Source organism: Adiantum capillus-veneris, chromosome 21, assembly GCF_014529385.1.
Source record: "Adiantum capillus-veneris isolate H3 chromosome 21, ASM1452938v2, whole genome shotgun sequence".
In the NCBI taxonomy this organism is placed as follows: Eukaryota; Viridiplantae; Streptophyta; class Polypodiopsida; order Polypodiales; family Pteridaceae; genus Adiantum; species Adiantum capillus-veneris.
Window position 1 is genome coordinate 68,869,504 of NC_140951.1, and position 13,275 is coordinate 68,882,778.

The 13,275-nt window shown below is 42.6% G+C and overlaps 1 pseudogene; it reads left to right on the top strand.

The window, feature by feature from the left end:
- The first annotated feature begins 10,074 nt into the window (after positions 1–10,074).
- Positions 10,075–11,430, top strand: LOC147431114 (mitochondrial uncoupling protein 5 pseudogene; annotated as a pseudogene).
- Positions 11,431–13,275: the final 1,845 nt, after the last annotated feature.

The following is a 13,275-nucleotide window of genomic DNA, read 5'->3' on the forward strand; positions in this document are numbered from 1 at the left end:
AGGCCAAAAAATTTAGGTTCTTCAAGAAAAATATGACTGTTGTAAATATTCACGATTAGTTACTTTTGCACTATTTCTGCTTGAAAGTTGCATTATCACCTCACATATCATTTGTACACACCTAACACATGTCAAAAATCAAGTATGAGACAAAATGATCACATATAACTTGGAAAATTGCCAAAAAAAACGCAAAGAAGTCTTTGCAAGCCAATTTCTGAGTTATGGACCCATTTCTTGATCCAAATCACCTCATACCCCATACACAAGGTCTATACAATGCCTAGAACCACGTTGTGCAAAAAAATATTGATTTTGATAGAAACGTTAATAATCGCGACTATTTACTTTCATGCCAAAATGGAGGAATTTTGCTATTTTGCCATCATACATCCAAAGTACATGATGTGCTAAGCCCACTAGCCAAATTTGAACAAATTTGGAGCTCAAAATCTCAAATTTCCTTTATATCTATTATTTCAGAGACCTAAAGCCAAAATCTGGTACCATTTTCATCCTATGCATCCAAATGAGCCCATATTTTACTCATCAGAGTATCTAATTGGTATATACTTCAAGCCTGTAATGTCAAATTTATTGAAAGTTGAAAAATTTACTCAGCTATAAATAATCACGATTATTTACTTTTGTTGCAAATTTTTGTTTGGACTTCATAATTTTGTTCCTTACATGTTTTATGCTATGCTTGTTCAAAAATTGATTTGAAGCAAATTGGACCAAAATTGTCGGCATTTCAGACTGAAGGACATTTTAGAGAAAAATCTGTCAAATCTGCTAACTTTGACACTCTATTCACTGAATAGGAGCCATGCAAGCAGCAGAGAGGGCCAAGAAGAAGCTCACCAAAAAGAAAAGTTGCAAGAGCTACCAGCATATCAACTAGACCCCAATTTAGTCAAGAATGCAAAAGCGACCTATCTCTCAAAGGAACAGCTTGAAGAGCACGAGACCACAGTGTTCACTGGCCGATTCAAAAGCGAGGAGGGACATCAGGTAGAGCTGCAACTTCTACCCAAAGAAGTATATGATGTTGCCGCATAACCCGAGACCAAAGAAGCCAACCGAAGGCTAGGACTCAAAGATTTTTATGAACAAGAGCCATGTAGAGTGGACTTCCAAAAGGCTTATGAGCGTTTGTCCACAATCAAAGAAGATGTCACCACTCCGATCTTTGACCCTCAAGGCAATAAAGTTGAAGTTGTGATTACCAACGAGATAGTGGCAGAAGCACTCAAACTGCCAACAGAAGGAATGACAATGAGGGCAAGAGACAGAAAGACGGCTGGAACTTTCACCAAAGAAACTGCCGCTACCACATTTGCAAATCTCATTCACAAATAGGTGGAAGAGCCCGCAAGGTTATACCACCAGCACTTCCATTTCCTTGCTAAGAGTCCGCCAAGGTATACAACGCCCAATCATGCGGTTTCCACCACCTTTACTCAAGTCCTCAAGTCAACAACCAGACAACCAATTGACCACGCACAATATGACTTGTCTACATTGAAAGGGATAAAGAAGGAAGGAAAAATCACATACCTAGGTGCACCAGAGGTTTTGACAAGGATTGCATACCATGCCATTGGCATGGCCGACAACCTACCACTTGCCCCAGATCAGAACACTTGGATAGTGTCAGCTCAACCTTCTCCTCGAGCTACAAGATCTGCCAAAAGATCCTACAAGTCTGATGAAGAGTCGGCTGAGATCTCGCCAGAATGGCACAGCAGTGATAGTTCAAGAAATGAAGAGAAAAGCCGTGGCAGCACACCAGGAGGAGCCTGTTCAAAAGCAAGCCCGATTTGAAAGAGAAACACTCATGCCAACGCAGCCGCCAAGCACAAGGAAAGGACCCAAAAAAGTGAGTTCCTATTGGACTTAAAGAACCAAGAACCAAGCATCACACCAGGAAGCAGGCTGAAGAGCCCATGGAATCCCTGGAACGGATGTATCAAGAAGCAAAAGCTTTAAAGCTGAAAGAAGCAGCAAGTAAAGCTAAAGAGGCGGCAGAACAGCAAAAGTGAGCAGAGGAAGCCACTGCACAAGGAGAAGAACAACATGCTCAAGGTGAGGTGTCTCCCTGCATCTCTTCTCCTATTTCCGAACACCAAGATCACCCAATGCCGAGCCCACCACCATCACCAACAGTTAGAACCACGACAACTGAGCAAACAGAGCCTGAACAATAAAAGGCAACTGGATCTTCACAGGAACCTGAACAAAAAGAGGGAGCTGAATCAGAAGAGAAGGCAACAAAGTCTACACAAGAACAGGAAAAGGAGCATGACAAAGATCCAAAAAGGGCAGCCAATCCTGCACCAGAAGAGGACACCGCAAAGTTTGAGCACACAAGAGAACAAGAGGTCGAGGAAACACCCTCTACCTCAACAGAGCAAGAGAAGTAGAGGCACCACCCTCTACCTCAACAAAAAGGATCAATCACAGCCACAAGGACAACAGCAACCAGCCGTCCTGATGCAATCAAAAGACACCCAAGAATTTGCAGAAACATCAAGACAGTTGACTGGCAATCAAATGACGAAGTCATCGTGCAAGTTAATGAATATGCTAAGCAAATGCAAGTTATGACTCAAAGATTTCGCTCAGCAGAACTTGTCCGTAGCACAAGGGCCAAAGAGTTAGAGATAGTGATTGACGCACTCCAAGGGGAGCTAGACGATAGACTCAATGTCATCACCGATTTACAGAGGCAAGTGCAGGAGTTGAAAGTGGAAGTTGAACAACATCAGCTCGCGAGGGATAAGCAGCGGAAAGAAATGGAGGAACTGGGGAAATTGCTTACAAAATTGTCAAATGCATGCAAAGCAAAGGATGAGCAACTGACAGAAGTTACAAATGAACTTCTAACTACAACCCTCTCAGTTCACAAGATTCAGGTACAGTTAGATGTTGCAAATGCGTACTCAGAACAACGAATCAATGATCAGGCAATATTCTTGCGACAAATATGAGAGAATCCAGCCGTCGCCTCGATCAAAGGCACAGACGAGGTCTACAAGGCAATAGAGAAGAAAAACAAAGACCTTGAGTTGGAGCTAAAGTTGAAGCTGTCTCAGCGCAGAGACCCGGCTTTAATGCGGGTCCAAAGAGAAGACGAGTTGCTGAAGGAAATAGTTCAACTCAAAAGAGTCAACCAGCTATTGAGAGAGGGCATGCCGGAAACATAAGAAGAGGCAGGCACTTCATAGCAACCTCAAATAGAAATCCCCTCAGTCTCATTCGCTGACATGGATCGCTGACATGTAGACACAGTCAACAGTTGAGTTAAGTGGCGAGGAGGACTTTCAAATACCCATTACCGAAGCAGATACAGTACCCATGGTCCAGCTCTCAAAGGCTGAAGAAGATGCACTGAAGGAAAAAATTACACAAGAGGTAGATGAGCAGTGGAAGGCAGCAATGGATTGGGAGCTGAGAGTACTTCATTCCGTCAATGTCACACAACTCACTCCCAATCAAATAAATGCGCAATGGGACCAACAATCCCTGCCCTACCCTCTGATTAAAGTGGAGCTACTACAAGTGAAAGAAAGGCTTTACACCGATATGAAAGTCGAGGGCACAGATCAAGACCACCCAAAGTGGAGGCTGAGGTGGTTGAACAAGAATCCAAGGTACTTGATTCTGTTCACAAGAGCACATGCGGCTCTGCAAAAGGATCCTACCTTTTGTCCTCTATCAAGAGTAAGGACGTGGATAGCACATGCACACTACTAGAGAAGCGGCCAACTTGCCTGAATTACCCCAAATTGCCTGCTCCAGAAAAGGGACAGCCGACTGAAGAATACATGGTGAAAACCCTAAAGGACGCCATGTCATTTTTTTTAAAGTCTACCAGATTTGTCATGTGCTATGATATATAAAATCTGCCGAATGCTGCTCACCTGCATCGAAGTGTTCAATGAGCCAGAGCAAGCAGGCGTCCCTTGGATGTCATTCCTCAAGGGTAACGAAGGGTTGTGCTATGATCTCAGTGGCCAACCTTTCGAAGAAGTTCTCTATAGATTCTACGTCAGGTGTATGTTCTTACCTTCTCACAATATGCTGGCGTTCGAGGAAGCGTTTGACACAGGGTTTTTTACTTGGCGAACGAAAATATTTGGGCCAATGATTAGCAACCTGACATCAAGATTTGTAGGCTACTTAACAGTGGAACTGAAAAATAGAGTCACTATGCAGTTCTTACAAGAGTCAGATAAAGAAAGGAAGATCAGATACCAAAAGGCACTAAATGCGCTTAAAGACCGCCTCGCCAACTGTCAACCTGAAGACTACTTCAGCCCATAAAGTTGTGTCAATGGACGATACAAGCGAGGAGGGGGGAATGTTAGCAGCAAGCTTACACAGATACCACGCATACCATTTTTTGAAGTTCTCATAGTAAAAACACTTATTATTTTGATAAATCGGGAATATTACAACTCCTATTTTTCAGATAAACCTTGTAATTGATGAGCCGGAGCTACAAGCTTCCAGATTGTATCAACCTGTCATTACCCATCTTTGGTAGAGCTCCCATATTATTAGTTTAACCACCAAAAACCTTGGCTAAGGTATAAAAGCCAATTTTTGTAAGTTATTTGTAAGTTTTTGGACAATGAAATACACAGCTTGAGCTAATGGCGCTCACTTCTCTTCTTCTCGCACTTCCTACTTCCTCCCCGGTTGTCACATTGCAGTCGTGTTTGTTGCATTGCAATCGCAGGTAAGAGCTCTACGCATTGACGTAAACACAACACAGTATTTTGTAGCTTTTGGCGTCGCCGATCCGCGGCCTAATTTCATCATAAATAGGAATTTACACTTCAAAATCAAAAACTAAGCATAGGTGGGGTATTGGGACATCATTGCTAAGCATTTAGATGCATTCTGGGTTGAAAACGACTAGGTCAAAAGTCTACTGCTATTAATAATCGTGATTTTGGCACTTGAGACCTAAAGTGTGGTTTGAGACCATAAGCATGTGTGCTCAGGTCTTATAAACTTGTACTAGAAGTTTCGTTACGTTTGGATGTCATTTGATGCTGTAACGGATGTGATTTGTTTGTTGATGAGCGATTGGCTTTTGGTGATTTCAGTCACTTGAGTGTAGGTTGAGTTAGATGCGAGTTGTTATTTGTTTTCTGAAAGATTGACAACCTCTTGTAGCCTCTATGCACTAGTCGAGTCAGCTTTGTCCCATGGATTGACAATTTAATTGTGGTTCTCGCTAATACTGCAATAAAATAGGACAGTGAGGTTAGACACGCGTCCCACAATCCCAGTCCCACTTACCCTAATATAATTAACAAAATCAACCATTAATAGGCTACTTAAGGACCTCTCATCTTAAGCAAGAAAAGAGAAACCAAATGCTCTAATACCAATGTAATGAAAATGGCCTATGAACTTTAAGAGTAGCAGAATTAGAAAATTAGATAAAGCACTTTTGTGAGATTACTTTGTGAGCATAGCGGGTGAACTTAATTGATGGTAGCAACATAAACATGGTACTTAGTTAACTTGGCATGAACAATACTTTTGCAAGAGAGAGATTTTAGAGAACATGACAACAGTTGAGGACCAGATTCATACGGAGCCGGTCCCCCCTCTTATAGGCATTTGTATTATAGTTTCTCCCGTCAAGAGAGACTTGATACAATACAATCTTTGTGTTCCTTGTGACCTAGGTGATGTAATGAAGATGGAAAGCTTCATGCATCACAAGCATAACATAAACTTTGTAGAAAGCATTAACTATCCCAAGCCTCAATCCCAAGGCCTCAAACACCTTCGAAGGTGGAGAGAGCTAGCGGGGAATGAGGGTAGGGAAGAGGAAGAAGAAACATTCCATAGAAGAAAGAAATAGTTCCTCACTTATCATCACTCTTCCTGCTAGCATACATAATAGCATAGTAATGAAGATGGAGAAGATGACAAACTTAAGCATTGAAGCATGGCTCTTGGTTGGATTTGCATTCCATAGTCAAGAGTGTTGGTGTAGGCTCTCACTTCTCACAAGCTTGGAGAAGGAGGTGGAGTTCCTCTACTTTCACCAAGTGAGAATGAATCCACAAAATAAGTGTGTGTGTGTGTGTGTGTGTGTGTGTGTGTGTACCCCCCAAGCACACCCCTTGCTTGCTTGGGGCGAGTTCTACCCTTTTTTCATGTCTCAAGCTCATTGGACCCCTCTCCCCCTAGCCAATCACATGCAGCATGCATTTCAAGTACATGGGTAGTCTTTGGACAAGTGTCCTTAGAGAGAGAGAGCTTGAAAATATCTAGATATTTGTTGGATGGAACTAGAAACTCATTGGACCCCTCTTTAGCCCAACCAATAGCATTCGAACACACCATGTGGCTAAGCATAGGGAGAGTCTGACATGTGTCCCATGTGCCCCTTGAGAAAAGGGGTGCCCTTTGGGTGAGTGGGAGGTTAAGTCAAAGATTCCCCTAACTTTGGGACTTTCCCCCTCCTTTGTAGGGTCTCCTTTTTAGTCGAGCACCTTACCCCCCACGCATGGGAAGCTTCTCAAGCACCTCAAGTACCTTAGTCATCAAGCATGACAAGCACCTCAAGCACCTTAGTCATCAAGCACGACAAGCACCTCAAGCACCTTAGTCATAAATCACGACAAGTACCCCAAGCTTAGGTTGGGTTCCCACCTCAAGCTTAGCCCAGCCTTGCCTAGGTCAAAGGACTTTTAACACTAACCATTGGAGGTCTTTAATGCAACTAACCCTAATGTCTTTTAAGCTCCATTAGTTAGTCTTGCTCTTTGACAGACCATCTCTCATTTGGACCCCTTTACCATTGGCCCCGTATTAAGATAGATCCTCAAGCACATATCTATATTCTAACCCTTATTCTCGTTTATTGGCCCCGTGTTGAGATAGATCCGTAAGCATGTGTCTATATTCTAACCCCTTGTTCCCGTTTATTGTCCCACATTAAATGATCAGTTGAATATGAGAAAATCATTTGGGTTGGTTAGATATAAGATTTTATGACAGTGTGTGTGTTAAAAGTCACATTTTTTACCCAGATGTAGTAGAATGGTGATCAAAATTCACTTCTACAAAAAAGATCTAGTGTTCAAGATTCATTGAAGGTAGACCTTGTCTTTTTCTTCTCTCTCTTTCCCACTTTTTATATCTACGTGTGAATGTAGTCGACCCACTATTTCATTGCAAAAAAAGCCTCAATTATCATCTTTTATCAAAAATTGAGAATAGTTTGACATGAACACTTTTCAAAAAATCAACCTCTCTTTGATCTCTCTTTCTCTCCCCCCCTATCTTCCTTTCATTGATCAATGTCTCTCTCTCTCTCTCTCTCTCTCTCTCTCTCTCTCACACACACACACACACACACACACACACACACAAAATCTCTCTCTACTCTCTTCTCATTGATCGGTGTTTCTCTAATCTCTCTGTTTCTCTTTCACACACACACATACGCAACCTGCACCAACCATGGCCCATCTACCATCCCGAAAGGTGATTCACTCAAGCATATGTGCTCTCTCTCTCTCTCTCTCTCTCTCTCTCTCTCTCTCTCTCTCTCTCTCTCTCTCTCACACACACACACACACACACACACACAAACAAAATCTCTCTCTACTCTCTTCTCATTGATCGGTGTTTCTCTAATCTCTCTGTTTCTCTTTGACACACACACATACGCAACCTGCACCAACCATGGCCCATCTACCATCCCGAAAGGTGATTCACTCAAACATATGTGCTCTCTCTCTCTCTCTCTCTCTCTCTCTCTCTCTCTCTAGTGACATACTTGAGCTGCATCTAGAGCCAGACCATGGATGTCCGAGCTTTGTCGTAAGCATGCAAGCCCCCTCTCTTCATAAAAACGTACTCAATATTTGAGTTTTTCTTAGTGTGTATGTCATGTGCATGCAGGTACTACACGAACTCACAAATTGTGGGAGGAGGAACAACAACATAGGTGCTTAATGTTTAACAACTTTTCAAGCACTTCAACATAGGGTATAAAAGTGTCTTTATATATTTTTTAAATTTTGAAATATGAACTTACATAATTTAAAAATATATATATCAATATCGATCTCAAAAACTTCCTCTTGACAAGAGAGCGCCAAATATACCTTCAAAAAGTAAACTTTTGTTAAATGAAAAGATCTCCACCAAAATTATCCTTTTTTTTGTTATGTGCACTTAAACTGATACATTTACTTTAGGTAAAGTAGAAAGCTTTTTCACTTTCCATTGCCAAAAGTCTTCTCATTTCCTTCAATGTAGAACCTTTGTAAGGCTTTCTTTGAAGTCATCCCATATATGACATATGGATGCCCTCTCCTTCCTTGACAATTTTAAGCTCCATTATATATAGTATAGTATAGAAAGATACATATTAAAACATGTGCATTCATTGAAGTGGCTTTGTATCATGAAATTGAAATATTCATTTCATAATATTATAGTTTATTGTAGCAATATAACCTTGTTTGTAACAAAATATGAAAAGCTTAAAGCAATTTTATGCAATTTATTTTATCCAATCCTTCAATACTTTATTGGCAGAAATTCTATAAAGCTAGGAAAAGGAAAATGTATACTTTTGAAGAGGTGAGAATCCATCCAGAGATAACACTATAACATATTGGTCTTATCATGTCTTCACTTTCATATTGTGAAAGAATAAAGTAGCGCTTTCAATCCTTTCAAGTTCCAATGATTTTTCTTAGAATGTTTTCTAAGTATCTTCAACCACCAATAGAAACCTTTCTAGAGAACGATATTACAATTTTGGTAAATTTAGTTAACCCCAACATGGTGGAAGCCCCAAAAAATGAAAAGACCTAGGTTCGATACCCAAGATCATCTTTCAAATTTTAGTTGTACCTCTATAAAAAATTAAAAATGAAAGGACACATATGACACTCTGAAAATAAAAAGACCCTTTTATCAACAATGAAATCAATGCTTCCCATGCAAAAGTCAAATGTATGCCTAACTGTCTTCTTCACTAAAGATTGTTTTAGAAAGCGAAAAAGTGAAAAGGAGTATACAATGTTCCTCAAGGAAGAAGAGAGAGAGAGATCCTCCACGATACCAAGAGGGAAACTGGACCCAACGAGAGATTACCAAGAGAACAATGGTATACCAAATACAACGCATGGCATGGAGGTGAGGGTTTTGAGAGAGAGAGAGAGCACTTCGTCGAAAAAGTGAAGGCTAAGGATAAAGCCATCATTTTTCATACACCATGGAAGAAAACGAAGAAGAGGAGTTTCCTTGTAAGAACGATCCCAACACCTCATAGATCTAGAGAATGAGTCTTGAACTCAAAGAGAGAGAGAGAGAGAGAGAGAGAGAGTGTGTCCACATGCACCCTCTATGTTTGGCCTCCGTTTAGGTATGAATGCCCCATATTGATGCACACATACATAGGCAGTGCTCGATTGTTTTAGCCATTGAGTACTATTGGTGTTGGTTTCAAAGCGCACAAGCAAGTTACTAGATTTTGCGATACAACCCTCTCCCCGCTATGTGAACGGCTCTTGGACCGCTCTGAACGAGTTCCAAGATTCTGCAATCATTTCCGCATGTAACCCTCTCTGCTACCATGTGAATGGCTCTTGAACCGCTCTCAACGTGATGAAAGAGGGGGGGGGGGGGGGGGGGGGGGGGGGTCTCAAGACTAAGTGGCACGGGCATGGGAGGGTTGGATATTCGGCCGGGGGATTGTGGGCCGTAGATCCCGGTGGCGGTGCCGAAAGTAATCTAGGGTACTTTCAAAACTTGGGTACCTTGAAAAAAATAATCTGAGGTACCCGCATTCCAGATCTACGGCCCACAATCCCCCAGCCGTAGATCCCACCCTCCCATGCCCGTGCCACGTAGTCCCCCGGGGGGGGGATACCGGTCGTTCATGCCTCCTTCAGCTACCTGCCAAAATCGTCCTTTTTTCCTAGCAGGCTGAGTAGCAGGGACCCGGAAACAGAGAGAGAGAGAGAGAGAGGGAGAGAGAGAGAGAGAGATGCTTTTTACCAAAAAGCTAATTTCGGTGCCCTAATTGAGACGTTGCCTCGTCCGTCGCACACACTCTACACAGTAGTCTCTTTGCCGTTGCTACACAAAGCATATGATCTCTCACGACTCTTACGCAAACAAGGTAGCCGTAACTCTTAGGACGCCACAGATCTGCTCTGCAGGCCTGCATCAAGTCACCTAGTAAGAGGGTGTGTGTGTGTGTGTGTGTGTGTGTGTGCACGCCCACATACGACAATGGGTTGGAAAGCTTTCGTTGAAGGCGGAGCAGCCTCTATTGTGGCTGGCTGCAGCACACACCCGCTGGATCTCATCAAGGTGCGAATGCAGCTGCAAGGAGAAGGGGAAGTACCCGCTGGCATGAAACCAAGCGCACATGCAGCCTCTGAGAAGTTCAAGATGCCCGCCCGCCTTGGCCCTTTTGCCATGGGAGCCCGCATTGTACAGCAAGAAGGGGTTTTCGGGTTGTTCTCCGGTGTGTCTGCAACGCTTTTGCGACAAGCAACATATTCAACAACCAGAATGGGTCTTTATGAAATCATGAAGACGAAATGGCAAGAGGGTAATAGGCTGCCCCTGCGCAAGAAGATATTGGCAGGGCTCATTGCAGGTGGAACGGGTGCTGCTGTTGGTAACCCAGCAGATATGGCCATGGTGAGGATGCAAGCAGATGGAAGATTACCAGTAGAGACAAGGAGACATTACAAGAGTGTTGCAGATGCCATCCTTCGCACAACAAGAGATGAAGGGCTTGGTGCCCTATGGAGGGGATCTTCCCCCACTATTGTGCGTGCAATGCTTGTTACTGCATCGCAACTAGCCACATATGACCATGTCAAAGAAGATATATTACACCATCACTGGCTCCATGATGGGCTTCTTCTCCATGTAATTGCAAGCTCTGTTGCTGGCATTGCTGCCTCTGTGACCTCAAACCCTGTTGATGTAGTCAAGACACGACTCATGAACATGCAAGTGAGGCCCAATGGCGTTCCGCCCTACTCTGGTCCACTTGATTGTGCTATGAAGACTATCCGCAGTGAAGGGCCCCTTGCTCTATACAAGGGCCTCATCCCCACCATGTGCAGGCAGGGCCCATTCACCGTTGTCCTCTTTGTCTCACTTGAGAAGATGAGAAAGCTCTTGCGGGATACCTCTTAATTTTTAATTTATTTGTATTTACCTGATGAGTGCAACCTCTGCAAGGTGTGCAACGGTTACATGAATCAAGCTTTGGAGCTTCCTACTTATCATCTTAACTGTGTCTAAACTTCAATGGCACTAACTTTTCAACCATGATGTCAGAAGTGTGCTCTTCCTTTTGGAGCAACTTATTGAACTGGCCATTTTTTAATAAAACAATCATCTTCTCAAGTTTGGGCTTATGTAGAGGGCTCTGCTCCTACAAGATTGTACTGAAAATTGTACAATCATTCTTACATGACACTTTACAGTATTGATTTGAATAAACGGCTCTTGAATGGTTTTACCTTACTCTGATTCAACAATCCAAACAAGGGCATTCCACCAATGAGACTGTAACAAGAAATGTTTATTCAAGATCTTTTGAGGTGAATTGGCCAAGGTCTTACCCTTTTTCATTAAGCCTGAAGAAAATGAATACCTATGTCTCTTCTCATGCTTGACCATGTCATCCTATTCAACCAAATTAAGGTCAGCACAACAATGACCCAACTGCTCATAGGACGTAATGCTGTTGTGGTAGAGATCAAATACTACATTGAGTTCTAAATTTGTTGGATATCAAGTGTTTAACCTCGTCATCTCTAGCCACCAGTGAGTAAACTTGCAATCTTGAACGTTATTCTCCTCTATGTCTAGGGCATATTCTGTGCACAATCACGCCCAACACAACTAGCAAGATATCTTTGCCAGTGACCCTTATTTTGGGAAATGTTGCTAGACAACTTTCAGTAGTGGATTCCCAAGCCCTCAAGCCTCACAAGTGACCATCTTACTTGATTTTTTGTCGTTTTGAAGTGTTTCGCTCGTTTCAAAAATGTCTAGACAAAACACACATGTTCTATCAGCTATAGGAACCATAATAATTTACCAATCTAGTAGGTGGATGCATCTTGTTTACATGGCCACACAAGTGGTTAAATATGTTGCACATCACACACTATATATGGCTAATTTTGAATATGTAAGGCCTTTCTTTTTTGGAACCTAAGAAACAAGTTTTCCCCGGTTTTGAGTTTGGCCCGAAGCGTTCCAAGCATTAAATGTTTCTTGTTTCATTACCATGATTCTCTAGGGATGTTTGGGTGAAAGGTGGAAACTCAGTGATCCATGTCACCTTGGGTTAATATGGGAGTTTCTTTTAAAAATAGCGTGCCGCCCATAGTGTTGCTGACAAGCAGACTCACGCTGTCAAAATGAAGCTACGAGGGAGATGGATACAACAGGGGACGAATGGACAGGCGGGTCTTCAACCTTGCTGCCTGCATGTGCCCCACCACCAGTAGCGGCGGCTGGAGTTGGGATCGGTGTAAGAGAGAGAGTCCGACCAGCAAGAGGAGGAGCACAGCCAGAGCAGGAGAGAGGGTACAACCAACAAGAGTGAAAGCAACTGAAGTCGGAGCTTGGACTACAGGGTTGCTCTGTTAAATAGAGTAGCAGCAACAAGGTGTGAGCAACAGAGTCGTCTATGAAAGAACATATGAAAGATGATAAGACCATGACAGAGGGCTCACACAAACCATAATGAACGTGGGAACGACAACATTTGATATGTTGGAAGTACGATGATGAGCTCAGAGACCAGAGTAGGGGGATTAAAATGATGTACAGAGTAGGAGAGAGGGTACGACCAGCAGGAGTGAAAGCAACTGAAGTCAGAGCTTTGACTCCAAGGTCACTCTGTTTCATACAATAGCAGCATCGAGGTGCAAGAGCAACCAGAATTGGATATATGAAAGATGATGAGATCCTGATAGAGAGGATACGAATATAGAAGGGATTGTAGCCACACGAATGGTGATCAATGGACTCACACAAAGCATGATGGTAACGGGTACAACAACATTTAATTTGCTGGAAGTGACGAGGATGATGAGTGCAGAGATCGAAGCAAGGGGGATCAGAATGATAGAAACCCAAATTTGGCCAACAGTCAAGGTTATAAATACAGAAGCAAAGACAAAGTCTTCCCATTTACAAGCTGAAAAATGAGCTGGTCCATGAGAACCAGATTTA